Genomic DNA, 18,411 nt, shown 5'->3' with positions numbered 1-18,411 from the left:
ATACTGAGCATGATGTCACATGGTATGGAATATCCCTTTGGCCAGTTTGGGTCAGCTGTCCTGGCTGTGCCCCCTCCCGGCTTCTCGCTGGCAGAGCATGAGAAGCTGAAAAGTCCTTGGCTAGTGTAAGCACTGCTTAGCAACAGCTAAAACATCTGTGTGTTATCAACATTATCGTAGTACTAAATCCAAAACACAGCACTGTACCAGTGACTAGGAAGAAAATTAACTCTACCCCAGCCAAAACCAGGACACCTTATTACATCTCTTTCCATCCACATAGTTGGCAATTAACTTACCAGTGACAAGCAAGGGAGATGAGGGGATACATTTCTTGTGAAAATACTTTATGACTGCAAAGTCAACAAGTCAGCATTTATAAAAATAATCTGCAGCGTACACACCCTGGGAGGATATTGGGCTGACCTCTGTCCCATAAAAACCTAAGCTGAACATAAAAGGAAAGTCATCTTGATAATAGTTCTTTTTTTACAAACTCTTATCAGAGAGACCTTTTTCTCCCTGCCTAATGCAAATGGAGGAGAGGAGAGAAGGAAAAGGAAAGCTGCTTTCCCTGCTTGGAGTTAGTTTCCTTTGCCCTAGGAAAGCACAGAAAGTTTCTCCATCCACTAGTGGATTTGTCACCAGATACCTCTGAGGGGCTCAGAAAGGCCCCTCCAGCTGTAAAAGGTGGGGGAGTCCCGTACTCCCACAAGGACAAGGGAAACATTTGTCCCCTGCTGATTTTAATCACCCTGTTTCTCCCTTTTCCTTGGCAGGTCTGCCCTGACCACACACACCAGCCGACTCAGGGACGGGTTACAAGCAGTGCTGGGCTCGGTGCTTCCTCAGGCAGGCCAGCGCACCTGCGGCTGACAGCACAAAGGCAGGTTAAAAGCTGCTTTTCCCATTTCCCTGACATTGCTGAAACACCTGTGGCCTTATCTGGATCCTTACCTAGCCTTTGCCTTTTCCCCCACAATATCTAACCACCTGCGCACCAGGTGATTACAACAGGTACAGGTTGGAAAGGTTTGTGTGTGTGCCCTAACCTTTCCTCGCACCTGCATCTCTGTGCAATCATGGCTTAACAGACCCCCAAAGTCACCTGCTTGGAAGAAACTGTAAGTCAGGACTTGTTAAAACCTGGCTTGTGAAATCTTCTCGCAGTGTTGGCAGTTGCATCTTCAGTTTGCCAGATCTGGAACTAGGGATGACAAGGCTTCCTCGGAGCTTAGGAGTAGCCTGGGTAAGTCGGCTGTCCCACAGATTTCTTCCAGAGCTAGAACGGTAAAATGCATCCTCTGAAAGGAGGCAGGGAGAGAATGTCCCTCCTAAATGTAATCCCAGCACTGCTTTTGTAATTTTTTCTCCTCAATCTCTTGGTGTATTTGCCATTTTTTCTCCCTCAAGTCCTGCCCAAAAGTTGACAGAGAGAGGGGTATGAGCAAAACCACTTCTGTCCTGGGTCTCTGCTTGCTTTGCTACTCAGGAGCTTTAGCAGAGATCTTCCCTAAGCAGCCCAGCTTTGGCGTCTTGTTTGCCATGGAACATATCTCCCTTAATCTTTGTCTTTCAACTTTAAAGAACAGAGCTTTGAAATTCATACCAGATCAGCTGCCACGTACTTGGCATGAGCTCCCCGCATCCCTGCTAATCACGCTGTATAGCAGCACTGCCCCAGGTAGCAGCTCATGCTGTTTCTCATTAGGTCAAGCTGGTGAGCTTTCCGGGAGTCGAGCCAAAAGAAGAGCTACCATAGTTCATGGTAGCCCAGTGGAGCTTCATTTCCATGAAAAATGGAAAAAATGGGATAGAAGGTGCTCTAGAAATAAAACACTAAGATCTGGAAGCCTAAGGTGAAAATGATTAAGACTGCTTTTCTATTACCAGAACCAACCAAACAAGCAAACACCACCCCATACGCACACTAAGAAGCCAGTTAATTCCAATCTGATTAAAAAACAAGCAGCCAAGAGCAAGGAGGTTGGAAATGTGCAATGAAGCTCACACATCCAAACCTGTCCCTCAGCTTTATCCTAAGGTACACCAGCTGGTTAGAAGAAAAATAAGATTCAGGGTCTTGCACTCCTGGAATCTATGCCTGTCATTATCCCCAGTCGTTTCATTATTGCCAAAGGCTTAAAAAAACACGAGAGATTAGCAAGAACGTACAGAAAGTTGGAGTGGTTCTGCTTGCTGTATGTATGTGTGTTGTAACCACTAACTGGCCAGGAAACCATGAAACAGGCTCAGCAGCAGAGCTCGAGGCTGGTGGGAAGCGAAGAGGCGTATGCTGATTGACAATATTGTGTTCTGGTTGCTTTCACCAAGCTCACCAAAGCTGTTCTGTATCTTTTCCCCAATGCAGAAGAAATACCTTTTGCGAAATTAAAAGAAGAAAAAGAGCCTGACAGCACAATTCTTTCCTTTGCAAAATGAGTCATTTAAAACTTACCCTTAAAATAAAGCTTCAGAAGAAAACTGAGTTTTGCATAGAACAATGCTGGGGTGGGGGAAGAGGGAAGGGACATTTGAAAGCTCAGATTTAAACACAACAACTCAGATGCTTAATTCCCAGCTGATCCCAGAAAAAAACCCCAAGTTTAAAGGCTGTTCCTCTGAGCCTGCTCTTAACCAGATCCACCACTGAGGGATGCTGTGCTCTGCGTTTCCAGTAGCTGTCTTCTTGCAAGCTTGCCAGGAGCCAGGCCAGTGTTATGTGGCTGTTGAGTACCTGTGTTGTAACACCCAGGGTTTGGAGAGAAGGGTCTGTGACATTGCCTTGCCTTGCTCTCAAGCAGCAATCAGAGGTCCTGGCATTGCATAGGAAGGCACTTGGAGGTCCCAGGTGCACAAAGAAAGGCACCTGGAGGCCCCTGGGCTGCGCAGAATGGCACTCGGAGGCTCCTTGGATGCATAGAGGGGCACTCGGAGCCCCTGGGGCACTTAACCAGATTCTGCAGCCTCCAGTGAAAGCAGGATCAGTCCGGCTGCTCCTGCCACTGCTGTGCATCCTCCTCTGACTGGGCTGGGATGTCCAGGGCTGTGCTGGGCGGGACAGAGGGTCCAAGGAAGGGGTTGGATTTTCCTTCTTCTTGCAAAACAATGTCTAAAGTGAAGCAGCAGAGTCTGACAGGTGCACGAGGCATTCATTGCTCCCTGTGACAGGAGCATCCGCTTCCTTCAAATGACCCTGACTGCCATTGGGAAATGGGGGTGAAGGTGCTCTGCTCCTTTTGGGAATCTCAGGCCCCCAATGCCTGGGGGCACGACCTTGCTGTGCCCAGGGTAGGGAAGGAGTCTCCTGAGGGAGCAGGTGAGGGTTGGGATGGTGCTGGGAGACTGTTCCTGCTTGCTAGGTTGGATTTGTAACCCCCTCCTGAGATGTAGGACAGGTGCACCGTGCACCTTCAAGAGCAGTGAAATATCATTCCTGGAGCTGTAGCCACATTTGGGGAAAACAACTAAAAAAGCCTGTTTAGAAGCCCTGCATGCAGAAACGTCACCTGGAGCCTCCCTGGGCAGATCCCCCTGGCCAGGGCCGGTAGCGAGAGCAGGAGACATGGTGCAGAGGAGAGAGGCAGCTGCCTGCCCTCTCCGGGGAGCATGGAGAAAAGTTCGTGAAGTTTATTCAGGTGCTTTGAAAGCAAACATGTTTGATTAGTACTTTTGACACTGAGCTGAGTAAGTGCAGAGGGAAGCTGAGTTGTTTTCTCCACTTGCATTGCAGCCTGTCGTGGGGACGGAGTTTCTGGCAGTGTTTAGAGAAAGCCTCCCTGCATTTTGGGTGCTCTGCACCCTTGCTGGGGGCTTCCCAGCCATGCTGTCCCGTGATTAGCAACTTGTGCATGTGGAGCAGGAGCCACTGTGTCCCCAGAGGGGTTATTGGGGATGAAGCCTCTGGAAAGGTCAGTCCAGACCTGTTCCTTGTGCCTGAGCTCAAATCCCTCCATTGAGCAGCTGCTGGGGGAGACTGGGACTCCCAGCTGGAGCAGTGGAGAGCATGGGTACTTGAAGAAGTGTATCAGGCAACAAACTTTCACCTGAAAGTTAGAAATCTCTTTGCAAATTGGGTGTGTTTGCCTACACATATAAATATATGTGGATATTTAAAAATATACCTCTGCTGCCCCACTGAGCAGGGCCAAGGATTACCCAGATGGGACACAGAGCTCGCCAAACCCGGTGCTGGGAGCGCTGCACTTGTGGTGGGTCAAGGGCACAGTCTGGGCACAGACCCCAGGCTGCAGAGGAGCCTCCCAAGGAGGCATCGGGGTTGCTGTGTGCCGGGAGCTGCAGCTCCCTGGAAGGTGGGGGCAGAGCCATTTCATCCCTCCCTGTGCCCTGGGGTGGCCAGGGAGCAGTGCTGGTGCTCACTGGGGAGGGGGGGCAGGATGGCTCCATGGCCACTAGTGTCCCGCTGCTGACCCTCATCCCTGCATGACTGGCCCTGGGGACAGCCGGGGAGCAGGGTGGAGATGCCACAGCCGGCACCTTGGTTCCTCCAGTGGCCCCCAGTCAAAGCTAAACCCCAGTGTGGCTTTGGGCACCTGAGCACCCTATTCCTAGAGGGGCAGGAGGGCCCAGAGGGGATTCCATGCTGCCTGTCTGTGAACACGGTGATCCCGGGAGTGTCTGCAAGGACCCCATTACTGACACCTTTGGTGGGGGGCTGTTTTCGGGGCCATGCAATGGGTGTAGGGTGCTGCTCTTTAGAGGCAGTGGCTGGAGCGCTCCCTCCTCATGGGAAAGACCACCTGGCTTGGACTTTACCTGTGCACTTAGACTTGATCTGTGCAGGAGCACAGATAAATCTGAGCTCCAGCATGGGGTAGCCCTCGGGGACATCTCATGGTCCATTTGCTCCCTGAGGTGGTTTGGGAAGCTGTTCCCCTTTGCTAAAGGTACAGGTGTGAGCAGGTGCCCATGCTTGCCCTGCAGTCCCCATGAGGTGGAGAAGTTTTGCCATCAACACCCTGCACTTTATGGTGATGTTGGGAGCGCTTTCGGCAGGCCTGGCTGTCACTGAACCGCTGTCAGGTCCCGCTGGGGATAGTGCAGTGCTCGGTAAGCTGCAGCCCTGCTGCCAGTGCGGGGAGGGAAGCCCTGGGCTTGGCTGGCACTGGGCTCTGGGGCTGCTGGAGCTGTGGGCACAGGGACACCATTTCCAATTCCAGTTAGAGATACAAAAAGTGGCTTTTTTTCCCCTGAGACCCTGTCTGAAGGAGCAGGGGCTGGGTTTCAGTTTCGTCTCCCTCCAGGGGCTGCCACAGAAGTGGGGGGCTGCGTCTGCCGGCTTGCTTGGCTCCTCGCAGCCCTCACCAGGAGCTACGCTCAGGAGGAGCCAAGCGGCAGTCGAGCATGGCGGCACGCACTGGGCTGCTTTTCTTCTTGGAAATAAAAACTGGAGCATGCCACAACTGAGGCAAGGCGATATTTGATTTATTCACTGCATTGTTTATTTAACTGCTGCTAACAGCTCTCAGAAAGAGGCATCCTTCCCTTAGGTCCCCAAGTCCTTGTCTTCTCCTGCAGCGAGTTCTTGCTAGCTACCAGGCTGTCAGGTTATCCAGCTCGCCACTCCAACAGGCCATGGCAGGTCCTCCAGACATGTGTGGACGATGCAGTTGCTGCAGGAAAACCCCATAATGACCGACCAGACCAGAGCAGTGGGGTCCCAGCTGCCAGGCATGGCTGGCGCCTCCTCCTCACAGTTTGGTTGAGGCTCGGGATGGGTGCAGGTCTTCCTGGTTATGGGGCAGGCTGTTGCTATGGGGCAAGGTGGCGGTGACTGGCATTTCCCACCTGTTGTGGGAGTCCTCTTTGCGGAGATGCTCCCCTGGGACTAAGCTGGTGCTGCAGAGGTCTGGGTAAAATGTTGCTATGGGGTCACCACCTGCGACCCACTGGCAGAGCAGCTGTGGGTTTTGCAGCCAAAGCTCTCCCAGCCCGACCTCTGTCCCAGCCCGACTGCAGAAGGGCTGGGCCAAACCAAGTCTTGCACAGTGTGGCTGCCGGCATGATTGCCCTCCTGGATGCGGCTGGAGCCGCTGGCAGCGGGGGAATGGCTTCCCTCTGGAGCAGAGCTGTGGGCTGGGGAAGATGAGTGTTTTTGGGCTCCGTTTGCCCACTGCCATTGCAGCAATGGCACTGAGCACCCTGGGGCCGGGGCAGTGCCACGGGAGGTCGCTCTGCCACCGCTGTTCGGCATCCCAGGCCCATGCCCCGCAGGGCCGCAGCTGTTCCTGCTGCACGGAGCCAGAGTACACTGTGTTCGCCCAGAGTCCTTGATTAAACAAAATGTTTATGCATGCCTCTGCTCCAGCGAACATCTTGGCTGGCTTGCACAAAGCCTGCTCTCCGCCACGGCTCCAGCTGCGCCGGGGTGCAAGCCCTAGCTGCTGGGAGGTTTGGGGAAGGGTCTGTGTGATGCTAACTTTAGGAGCCTGCTGGCCTTCTCTGGATGGTCCCCACTCCAGGAACCCCCACCCTCGGTCCCTGTGCCCCCAGCTCCACTACAAGGGACTTTGGCTGCTGGGAGAGGTGGCTGCCCTGCAACCCCTTGGTGCCAAGAGGAGCTGCTGGCCCCTTTGGGGGCTGCAGGGGGGGCACGCTTTGCTTCTTTACCATGGGGGGGTTGACACCCACCCCATGAACGCACTACCCCTTTCCCACTTGAGCAGGGCTTTGGGGTGCATCTCGAGATTTCAGGAACAGCTAAGACATTTTCTGGGCTCCAGGGTGTCTCTGGCAGTGCAGGACACCGTTCCTGACACTGTGCCTTCTCAACACCCTCCTGGCGACCACCCGCTCATCATGGCCATGTACAACACCATGGGGTAGGGTGCTCCATTTCCAACACCAGCCAGGACAATGGCAGGGCTAACACTGGTTTCCAGGGCTGGCCTGCTTGTAGCTCCGTGTCCCCTGTCCTGCCCAGCCAGCCTCCTCCGGGATGTGCCCGCTTCCTTCCTTGCCCGAGGGGACTGTTTGTGCCAGTTCTGCACATCTGAAGTTAACTGGGGACAGGCTGGCTCCGCTGGCCTGTGTAATCTCTCAAGCAGCGTGCGGCTGCCCGGTCCATGCCTGCATGGCAGCCCTCAGCCAGATATGCCATCATCATATTCATGGTATTGCTCCTGCTGATACCTCCAAACCCCTTGGAGGGAGTGGGGTAACTTCCCCCCCAAGCCGTTTCCCCTGTGGGGAAGGAGCAGCATGCCTTGGGCAAGGGGGGACCAGCATATTGAGGTCATTTACAACCCTGCCAGGTGAAACCAAAGCCAAAGAGAGGTGTTTGGAGGTTACAGGGAGCTCTGAATGCAGATGTGACTCAGGTATGGATACTGGAGCTGGGATCTGCTCTGTGGACCCAAGAGTTGAACAGTGCCTTGGAGACTGGCACTATCCCATGTTTGTGTACATGCTAAGGGCGTGCTGGGAGAGTCGCATGAGATGGAGCATCCCAGCATGCAGAGTTTAACAGCCTAATAACACAGCTAGGGATGGGCAGGCAGGGAGGCTGGAAGAAACTGGTGGGATCGGTGCTAAACTCTCAATCTTTTGGCTGGTAGTTGGGTGATGGGTACCTAGCAAGAGAGACCATCCCTGTGTGTTAGCCAGCCCTGTGAGGAGTGGGGAGAAGGGGTCTGCAGGACTGAGAAAGGGCCAACAGCAAAGCTCAGAGCTCGGTGCCTTGAATTCAGGAGGCCAGAAAGGAGGAGAAAATGCTGATGGCCATCAGGTGCTGAGGGCCACTATGATGATGATGGCCCCGCACTGGACTCCCAGCCATGACTCACTGCCTGGGGCAGGCTGCAGGGTTGTTTCCCAAGAGCACCGGCTTCCAGCAGAGCCGGTTGCCCAAGTGGCTTGCGTGCCCTTGCCAAGCCGTGTGCCATGGCCCTTGCGAAATGGTGTTGATAAACACTCTAGGGCATGTCAAGTCCTGCGAGATGACAGCTGATGTGCTCGGGCTGCAGGGAGTGCCCGCACGATGAGAGGAATTTTCCATTCCTCTCTGGCAAGCGTGTCTGACCCCACTGGGGGACTGTCCCCAGCAAGGCAAAGACTTATTTGCTGGTGTCCCAGCTGACCCTGTCTGGCCCTGTAAACCCCACCATGCAAGGGCTGTCCAAGGCACAAGTCAAGGCGAAGGATGGTTGAGTTGCCTGGGGCATGGTGGCACCCTACAGGGCTGGGCTGGGATGCCACCATCCCCAAGGCGACCCAACCACCCCCATCTCACCATGGGGCCGTTCTTGTGTCCTGGTGACGAACTACCCATTAGCTTTCCCTTTCCAAGCATGTGGGCCAAGTTGGAGTGAGCCCTGTGCTGGTCCGGTCCCTGTCCCAGGGACTTGCTTTCCAGCGATGCTGGTCCTGTTTGCACGCGTCCTGGAGGGCACTGGGTGACCCTTGCCAGGGCCCTCCAGGCTGCCTGGGTCAGCTCTGCCCTGCTGTGTCTTCTGGCATATTGGAAAAGACCAGCAGGTTTGTAGTATGAAAAGGGTGTGCTCCATTATGTGCTGGCTGATGTATGGTAATTAGCATGCTAAAACCCAATTTAATTTGACCAGCTAATGTCCTGGAGCTGCAGCTCGCTTCATCTGCCTTGCTATCCCACTGTGCTCTCAACAGACACATATAAAGCTGTCAATAAATGAAGGCTGAGCTTTCTCCAGGGGCTGGTCTGGTACTGGGGAGGGTCGTGCCAGGCGGTGCAGACCCGGCTGGTGCACGGTGCCATGCATGTCCCTGGGTGACTCCTCTCCCCCATCGCAGCCTGGCATGTGCTGCACCCCACAGCCCTGGCACCTGGAGGGATGGGTATTTCAAACCCTGACATCACACATGGCTTTCCATGAAGTGTCCCCAAGGGGCCAGGATCATGCTGATGAAAGAGCAGTGTAAAGGGCATTTGGAAAGCCTGTGTGTCCCTGCCGATAGCCACGAGCAAGCATGGCATCCACAGCTGCCTGAGCAGCAGGAAAATCCAATTATTTGGGGCAACATTTGTAAGTCATCAGAAGCTGATCTCTGGCACAGCACGACCCTTTCCAAAGGCCTTCTTCCCCACACCCTCCTGTGGAAAGCCACCAGCATGAGGACGCACATGAACCCAGGACAGCTGAGGTGCCCTGTGCTCCTAGTAGCAGCAAGCCATGGAGCAGCGTGGGGCTCTCCTCCCTGTGTCCCCCAGGCCGCTTTTGGGACACCGCTGCAATATATTTTCCAGTGCTTTGGCCAGTTTGATTTAAAGTGACCTAAGTGACAGAGAGCCTGGTCATTCTCTTGGGAAAGTATTTCAGAGCCTGATGTGAACCCCTTGTGTTTGCTGCTGGGCTCTGTCGGCAGGGCTTGGTTTGCTGCAGATGCGGTGCAGGGAGTTAACCCTTGGGCGATCGATGTGTGTGGGTGATTGGTATTTGTCGCTACATGAAACTGTCCCATGGAGGCATTTCTGCTTTCTCTCAGGTACCAGGGTGGGGGATGTGCTCCTGTTCAGCAGGCTGCAGGATGACCTTGTGCTTCTGGGGTGAAGCAATGGCCCTGCAGGAGCTGTAGATCTGCTTGGTCGGGGCTGGAGGTTTCCTCAGAGAGTCATTGCTCCAGCAAGGGACCTGCCTGGGAAAGGCATGGCTTGAGTTCCTCCTCCATCAACGGGCAAAGGAACCAAATGTCAGCCAACACCTGGAGAGAGAAGACATGGGGGGATCACAGGTCTCCTGTTGTGTACAGGACACTGGGTGTGAGGGCTCTGGGAGGACTCTGCTTTCCCCCTTTTTTCCTTCCGTTCCTCCTTCCTTCCTTCCTTCCTTCCTTCCTTCCTTCCTTCCTTCCTTCCTTCCTTCCTTCCTTCCTTCCTTCCTTCCTTCCTTCCCTCCTTCCCTCCTTCCTTCCTTCCTTCCCTCCCTCCCTCCTTCCTTCCTTCCTTCCTTCTGCTCTCCCTCTTGCTTTCACTCTCTCCTCTTTCGCTTCCTCTTTCTGTTTCTTTCTGTTTCTTTTTCTCTCTTTCCTCCCTTTCTTCCTCTCTTTCGCTGCCTCCTGGACATGCCCCTACTGCCACCCTGGTGCCCCTGTGCCCATCCCTCTGGCATCTGGGCTGGCAGCGGCAGAGCTGCAGAGATGGCACGACACCCCTGCTTGTGGGGAGTCTGCCAGCAAAGCCCCAGCGCATGAAAGGGACCCGTGCCCAGGGCAAACACCGTAACCCCATCAGCCAGGGGGAGGCCATTCTCCCCATGTCCCCTGTCATCAGGGCTGAGGTCCTTGCGTGGGGTGGGCAAGGTGGGCAGGGGGCAGACGTGCATGGCTGGGAAGGCACGGCTGATGTGCCAGCTACATATAACTGCACTCACCATGCGTTGTGGCTGCACTGACCTAAGGACACAGGCGGATCATGGTTTTAATGTAGAGTAATTGCTATTATTACTGAGCTGGTACTATGGGGGAACAAGTCAAGCTTTAGGCACACCACCTCCTCTCCTGTGTTGTGCCCATGGGGCGTCCTGTGGCCCATGTGCAGTGGAGGTGGGACAGCATGGCAAAGGCAGGCATGGAGGCAGACCTGGCTTCCATCAAGGGTGTCTGGCAGGGCGGGAGGAGCCCTTTGTGCTCCTTTTCTCCCTGTCTTGGCTCAGACCATCTGCTCCCCCTGCAAGCTAGAGCCACCCTGGGGCTGCTCCCCTCTGCGTTACCCATGGCAGTGTTGGCCAGAGCCAGGATGGCATCTTTGCTGTGGCCTCAAAGAGGAGGTGGTGGAGGAAGAAGGAAGGTTTCCTTTGCTTCTATGCAAAAAAGACTGGCAACCCCCAAAGCCAGATTTTCCCACCAGGTAGAAAGAATTCCCAATTCACAGGTTTCCCCAAGGGCTCCCTTGTGCTCAAGTGCCATCATCTAGAACTGCCTTGGCAGGGCACCCGCCTATTGCCTGCTCCGTGTCTCGCCCACAGGATGAATAAAAATGATTACTTGGGGTTTTACTGCACAGTCAAGTGACTGCTGTAGTTGCAGGATCCAGCCAGTGTCACAGCTGCTCGCAGCCCAAGGTTGCTCATACCATTTTGCGCCCGGCTGTTCCCCCCGCACCACGTGCGATGGCTGTGCCAGCCCATATGAGTGCTGCTGTGACAGAACAGCATTGACGCTTGCTCTGACACTGGTGGCAGATCAGGCTCCCCCATGCCTTCCCAAGTCTCTGCAGGCTCAAGGCTGGTGGATGCTGGATCAGGGCACAGTGGGAGTCAGACCCTTGCCAAGACAGTGGCGGGGTGACGGGATGCACTTGCTGAGGGTCCTGCTGGGAGCACTCCCTGGGAAAGGGCACGTGCTGGGGCCTGATGCTGTGCGGGGAACCCAGTCTTTGGATGGAGATAGGGCAAGAGAAAGGGGGAATGTGTGCTTTGCTTATGGCAGCAGACGGCTGGGAACAGAGGAGAGGCTACTTTCTCCTCTCGCCCCCAGCTCCCAGCGTTGTGGCTTGCACGTGCAGACAGAGGCAAGGGCAGGCAGCGGGGCACTCGGTGCCTGCACATTCTCCACTGGGGAGAGACAGAGCTTGAGCAAAAGGCATCAGAAGAGGCAGCAGATCCTGTCCTGCCCCCAGATACTTGGGACATGGTGTTCTCTCTAAGCAATGATAAGGACAATCAATAATAAAAACAGGCAGCTGGGACGCAAGCCCAGCCTCCAGCCAGCGACCTTCAGGAGCTGGGTTACTGGAGCAAGCACAGGCGTTCTTGGCAGTGGTGAGAGCAGTGCCTCATCGGGAGCAAGTGGAGGGTAAACACTGTTGCTGGATGTATGCAGTGGAGCGTGCGGCGAGCACTGCCTGAGCGCGCGGCTGGCAGCCCCATGGCACACCCCCTGGGTGCGCAGCCCTTCACACCTTCGGGTAGCTACTCCTGCGCAGATACTGCTGCAGTGGCTCACGCACATGCATGCACACACTGTGCACCTCGATAAAGAGCTAGGACAGTAACGAAGCTCCCATGAATGCTTACCCTGCTAACAGCACTGGTGAGCAGGCAGACAGCATGCTGTGCACATGCGCATGGGGAGAGGCACAGCCAGCCAAGCCTCTGGAGTAACCCTGAGCACTTACATAACAATTTGCATTTACAAACCACTGCACAAACATGACCCACTCGTAGAGAACACAGCCGATCTCAGCAAGATCCTGATAAAGCAAAAAAAAAAACCAACCCAGCTCCTGGACCCAGCTGGTCGGGACTGTTTGGATCTTGTGACGTGGGAAGGTTTGCAATGCCCTCGCCAAGCAGTGGTGGTGGGGCTCCAGCTCTGCGTAACAGCCTGGAAGGTTCGAGCTGGCCGAGGGCTGATGTGGGCGTCTGTCCTGCAGCAGGTTCTGGCTCTTTCTGAGCTTCTCAGAGCTGCAATGAAGCTCAGGGTTTCGCAGTTTTCCAGGGGAAAAAGGGCTGCGGGGCCACACACGGTACCACTGCCTCTTCCCGCCCCAGGAGGAGAGAGTCCTGACCCAGCCCCACCAGGATGAAATGACCTTTTTTGGGGGACTGCAATCAGAGGACCCCAGCGTCAGGATGGACTCTCACTGCCTGATGAAGATACAGGGTGTTTCTTCGTTGCCCAAAGAGAGCTTCCTTCTCCTGAACATGGCCATGGCAAGGGGTTCAGGATGTGCTATTTCATGTTGTGTCCTCTGTTTTGGGGACAGGGCAGCATCACCCCCATCAGTACTCTCAGTGGAGAGGCTTCGGCCATGGCAGTGGTACACCACAGCGCTGGTGGGCACTGGGTCCCTCACACTCTTCTCTCCCACTTAGGGTCCCATGGGGGCTGGTCCTTATCCCAAGCCTGAACGTGACACCAGCTGATCCCAGCTCTGCCGGCCCCATCCGGCGGTTCCTGCACTGGCACAGCCATGTTTGACCCTCTCTGGGCATCCCAAGCCCTGCACATCTCCTCACGTCCTGTCCCATCAGCTTCTTTCAAGCAGATGTCCCTCCCTGTGCCTCTGCACTCCCACCTTGCCCTGGGCTGCAGCAGGACCAGCACAGGACCCCCAGCCCTGCTGGCACCACATGGAGGATCTCCCTTGGTTGGGCTTTGGAGAGGTGAAGGCTATTGCTGGCACGGTCAGGAAGACGTGGGCATCACGGCTCCCTTGGGGGAAGGCCAACTCTTGCATGCCATGGCCGCATATGAGAAAAGGAGCTCTCTCTTGTGTGCAGCACAGGGCAGCTGGTGCTCTAAGGCACGTGCTTTCCCTGTCTGGTTCGGGAAGCCCTTCTCCTTCCCAGCACCTCCCGCCCTGCGCATCTCTCCTTTTCCTCTGGGCACGCGAAGCAAGCCACCTGCTCCAGCCCTTTGAAAGTATCTGTGGCAAAGACCCACCGAGAAAAGCCTAAAAATAGCCTAGAAATAGTGGAGGGGGGAAAAAAAAGGGCTCTATCACTTAGCAAACAGCAGAACCAGACACTGCCTGGCAAAAACGACAGAGGAACTGGGAGTTAAAAATAACATCTGCTCGCAGGGAGCCAACCCGGGCCACTGAGTTCCCAGCTCTTCTGCAGGCAGCCTGCCTACACAGGCAGACCGCGCTCGTGAGAACCGCACTCCTACACCGTATCTGAACACTGCACCCCGCTGAGCTCCCATCTGTGGGAGCACGGGGATGCGGGGACCCATCCCAGTGTCAGCTGGACATTCTCCATCGCTGTGAGGACAGCTGCCCATGCCCCCGGGGAGCTGTTCCTCTGCCGAGAGCAGTGGGATGGGGTTAGTCCCGATACACCAGGTACACCCAGTACTACTGAACGCAAGCTTGCACTGCTGGGTTTCCAGCAGCTGCTGGCAGGGAGAGCAGGGATGTGGCAGAGGAAGCCTGGGAGAAGACATCAGTGAGGGGAGCCAGGCTGTGCATGTCCCCTTCCCAGGCTTGTCCCAGCCATGGGATGGCTTGCAGGCTCCTTGTGTAGCAATAATGGAAACAGCCTGTTCACTGCTACTGCAGCCTGAGCCTAATCTAGAGGATCTGGTGCTGCCTTGTGAGGTTTCCTTGCGGGAATGGGCAGCTTTTTATAGCAACTGAGGGAACCAGCCCCTTGCAGCCCATTCATAGCCAGCAGGCATGCAGGCTTTTGGATGCCTGTGGCTTTTCCTTGGAAGATGCTGGAGGCAATCAGAAAGAAGAGTTATATAAAAGCTCATTTACAGAGTCTGGTCAAGTGGATCCGGCAAATGCCCAGCACATCCTGACCCTCTTGCGGTGTGCAAAGGCCAGTTCCCTGGGGTAGGGAGCAGCCTGCTTAAGGTGGCCAAGAGCTTTGCTGGGCTCTCCCTGCCACAGAAAGCAGCAAAGCCAAGTGCTCCTGATGTCAGGAGCCTCCCCTCTGCTTGACCTCAAATGCACCTGCAGACCCAGAGTGGTGGAGGAGGCTCCCGGCAAGTCCAGCTGCAGCAGTGACGCCTTATCTCACCCTTTGTGCTATTGTTTTGCTCCTCCCGGGGAGCAACGCAGTGTGCAAAGTGGTGAATAAATACCCTGGGCTCTGCTCCTCATCCCCTGGCACAACAGCAGCTGCATCCCTCAGGAGGACCACTATTTCTGATGTCCACATTGGGAATGTCCCGCCTATGGGAAGTTCTTCCCAAGCCTGCAGGCAGCAGTCTGGGCAGCTCTGCCTCCCCACAGCCAGGAGAGCCCAGAGCACTGTGCATCTCAGCTTTCTCTTCGGAGGAGCCTCATAGCTGGGAGCAAGGGGACTTGAGGCTGAAGAAATGGACTCTGCAGGAGACTAACCTCACCGCTTTTAAATCCTGTGGGCTGGGTTTTCATTCCTGCCTTACGCTAGTTCAACATCTGGCCCGTTCCTCTTGTCTCCCTGCCAGGGGCTCCTGAGGAGCTGGTGGAAGTCACGAGTGAGCAGATAGCATCACACGGTTCCTGCCACACTGGGCTGGGAGCATGCAAGAACAGATGGAGGGCGCGCTGCTGGCATGGGGTAATGCAAAGCAGAGCTGGAGCCTGAGTTTGTCCCCAGAGCTGAAGCCTGAACCTGCCCTCATCTCAGGCAGGTTGAAAACAAGTCTGCCCTGAGACCACATGAAAGCGCAGGAGCCTGTAGCTTTCTTGCTGTCTCTGATCTTGCCTGTTCCCCCATGTGCTTGGTGCGGAGCCGTTGAGGTTGCGCAGTTCCCCAGGACACCCTGTCCTAGGTGAAGGCAAACCACACTGGCTGCCGCAGAGCCTGCCCTCACCTTTAAAACCCTGATGGGACATGTCCCACCCCATTCCCTCCATTGCCTGAGCAATCCATGGGGCTTCCTTGGTCGGCCCCCCCGGGGCTCTCCCCAGCCCCTGCCCGTGGGGAGGTTGGTGGGCAGCAGGAGAGGTGTGTTGCTGGAACATGGTGGCTCCTGAGCTGGATGCAGAGAGCTGGTGTTGTGCCAGCCCTGAGGTGTTTTTTAGGACCAGGTTTCACAGGTCAGTGGGCACCAGAGGGAGGAAGAGGACTTGCAAAACTAAATCATTTTCCCAGGACTCACAGGTCTGCCTCTGGCCAGGCCACAAACTCCCCATGTGGCTGGCCGAGCGCCATGGGGCTAGAACTCTGCTGCCCTTGTGTGTCTCCTGCCTGGGCCACCATCCTCTCTCCACTCTGCCTTGTGCACGGTGACTGTGGCCTGAGTCAAGGAGTGATGCTCGGTCATGCTGCAGCACCCCCCAGCCTCCTGCGGCTCTCTGGCCACCATGGCACACAGCATGGCCAAAGCAGGAGAAGCTCGGGAGGGCTGTGGGTGGGTGGTCAGCCTTGCTTGTGTCCTCAGCTGGGTGAGCCCCAGCCTGAACAAGTCTGCAGCATCCCCATCTCTGCGTCTACTTGGCTTCTGCTCCATCCCTGCTTGTCCTCTCTTCTGCTCAGCTTTGCTGGCCTCCCTCTCCTTCCAGAGCAGCCATGTCACTGCTTTCCTTCCCCACCTCACCCGCTCCAGCTCCTGGACAGGACTGCAGCACACCGTGCTCCTCACCTGCTGCTTGGTCCCAGCTTGGGGGTATTTCATCCCCAGTGTCCCAGCACTGGGAGAGGGGTCTTGGCAGACTCCAGAGTGATGTGCCTGGCTCCTGGTCATCAGACACAGGATCAGGCCCTCACCACAATCCTTTGGACAGGGACAAAGCCTGTGATAGTGATTTGGCCTCAGCCCAACCTTGCCTTCGTCCCTGTAGTTGCCTGGAAGCTTCCAGTTGCTGCTGGGAACTGGGACCCTGTATCACTGGTTGAGATGCTCCGACAGCTGAAAGAACATGTGATGCAGCTCCAGTAAGGGATGTTGGTACCCAGCTGTGGAAAAACACCCTTCCCTTTGATCAAGTAGGAGTGTCCCCCTTTGTGGGGTGGGTTTTGTGCCACCCAAGGGGATGCCAGAGCTGTGGATCCTGGCTCTGGTTCAGACCCGGGTGCCTAGCCTGCGTGGCTGGGCAGCTCTGCTTCCAGCGCTACCGCTGCCATCACTTCAGCCGGGTGCAGAGCAGCCTTGGAGGGTCTCTCAGCGTTGCTTATTTTCCCTTCATGGCAGACAGCTCTATATGCCTCATGTCCTTACCTCCTGGTGGCTGGGAAACTGAGGCACAGCACCATGCTGTGCCAGGGAGTGACATTGTCTTCGGGCTCAGGTGCTGTGTGGACCCTCCTGGTCCCCAAGTGGGTGACACCTGAGCACTGTAGCCCAACAGTCCTGCCTTGCCTGGGGAAATGAGGCCACCTCTCCCCGGGAGAGGCACAGGCCACCCAAAAATAACCCAAACCCACTTCCCATCACTGCCCTTTGGCAAAGCCATGCCAGCACACTCCCCGATGCATGGCTCGCTGTGGCCTTGCTGTCCTTGTTTTCCGCCCCAGTTCACAGCGGCTACGTGTAGGGCAGATAAGGGCTGTGCAGGGGGAGGACATGCTGCTCAGTTGCACAGCGGTGTTTAACCCTTCCTCCTTCCCCTGTGCAGCCAGCGATGGCTGGGTGCAGGGTGTAGCCCAGAGGCAGCCCTGCCACCCTGCCCATAGGGGTGCCCAGGCAGCACCCTTGAGCTCGCCACGGGGCCGGGAACATGGCCAGGAGGTGGCAGCAGCCCCTCACCGTGGTGCCAGGGCTGGGGTGCAGGGCTGAGACCCCTGCAAAGAAGCATTCCCACAGCTCTGGTCCCTTCTCTGGCAGCAAGGAGGGCACAGGGAGAGGAAGGCAGAGCTCTGTGCAGGGCTGCGAGGGCAAACGTGCTGGAGGGGGCTTCGGTGGCGTGTTGCAGGACGAGGACTAGGGGATACAACGGCTCTTTGCACAGCGCCTCACTGAGCGGGCACAGCTGGGTGGTGGTTTAAGCATCTCACTGCTGGGCCTTGTGAGGCATTGTGGTTTGAGGCAGCAGCATGTGGAAGTCGGAAAGAACAAACTGTTCAGCCACCAGCCCTTCCAGCTTCTGCTTTCGAAGTTATCTAACAGCCCAAACAAACACAGAAAGCGCTGGCTGAGCCACAGCTGGCCGGCCCAGCCTGGCAGTGCAGGGCAGGCACAGCCCATCCCGTTCCCATTCCTGGAACCGAGCAAGCCGTGCCTGGTCATTGCTTGCTGCCGCTCTCCACGGGGTGGGCAAGGGACTCTGCTCCCCCGTTCCCCACCACGGCTGTGCACACCCTTCTGGCACCACTGCAAATGCCACCTGGCACAGGGCAGCTCCCTGGGCATCCATCTCCAATGATGGCTGGCGGTCCCTTGTCCCTGCAGAGATGGACAACCTCCACGGCTTGGGAGGGGTTCCCTTGCACTCTGCTCAGTCCTGCTCAGCCACTGGCAAACGTCACGGGATTGCTGTGCCAATGCCATGTGTTGGGATGCAAGGGCAAGGTGGAAGGACTGGCACAGAGACTGTGGCCAACCTGCGTGAAAAAGGAGAGTGCTGACCCACCACCCCTGGGTGCTTCAGTGCAACCCACAGCTCCAGAGATGGGCGCAGGCTGCTGGAGTCCGCAGCCTGGGGAGGACCCATGTGGTTCAGCCATGCATGGGGACAGGGACAAGCCTCCGTGTCCCCAGACAAGCTATGGCACCAAGAAGCTGCCAGCTTGAGGGATGCAGGAGGTGACTGCAAATGGTGCAGAGGTGGGGAAGCCATGCCTGGAGCTGGGCAGCAGCAGAGAGCCTGGAGCAGGGTCCCACGGGTGGCCCTTCCAGCTCCGCCTGTGGCAGAAAGGGGAAACTATGGGCTGTAACCAGCTCTGAAAAACAAGGCTGTGTTGTGGTGTCTTGTCACAAGTGCCGAATTCACACGCAGGGGTGCAGGTGGGAGGGGGAAGTGGGAAAGGGGCGGGGAGCCCTGTTACGTAGAGTGAGTCCTCCAGCTTTCCTTCCTGTGGCCGTGGGCTGAGGGTATAT

Source organism: Aptenodytes patagonicus, chromosome 9, assembly GCF_965638725.1.
Source record: "Aptenodytes patagonicus chromosome 9, bAptPat1.pri.cur, whole genome shotgun sequence".
NCBI classification, from domain to species: Eukaryota; Metazoa; Chordata; class Aves; order Sphenisciformes; family Spheniscidae; genus Aptenodytes; species Aptenodytes patagonicus.
This window is presented reverse-complemented; position numbering follows the sequence as displayed.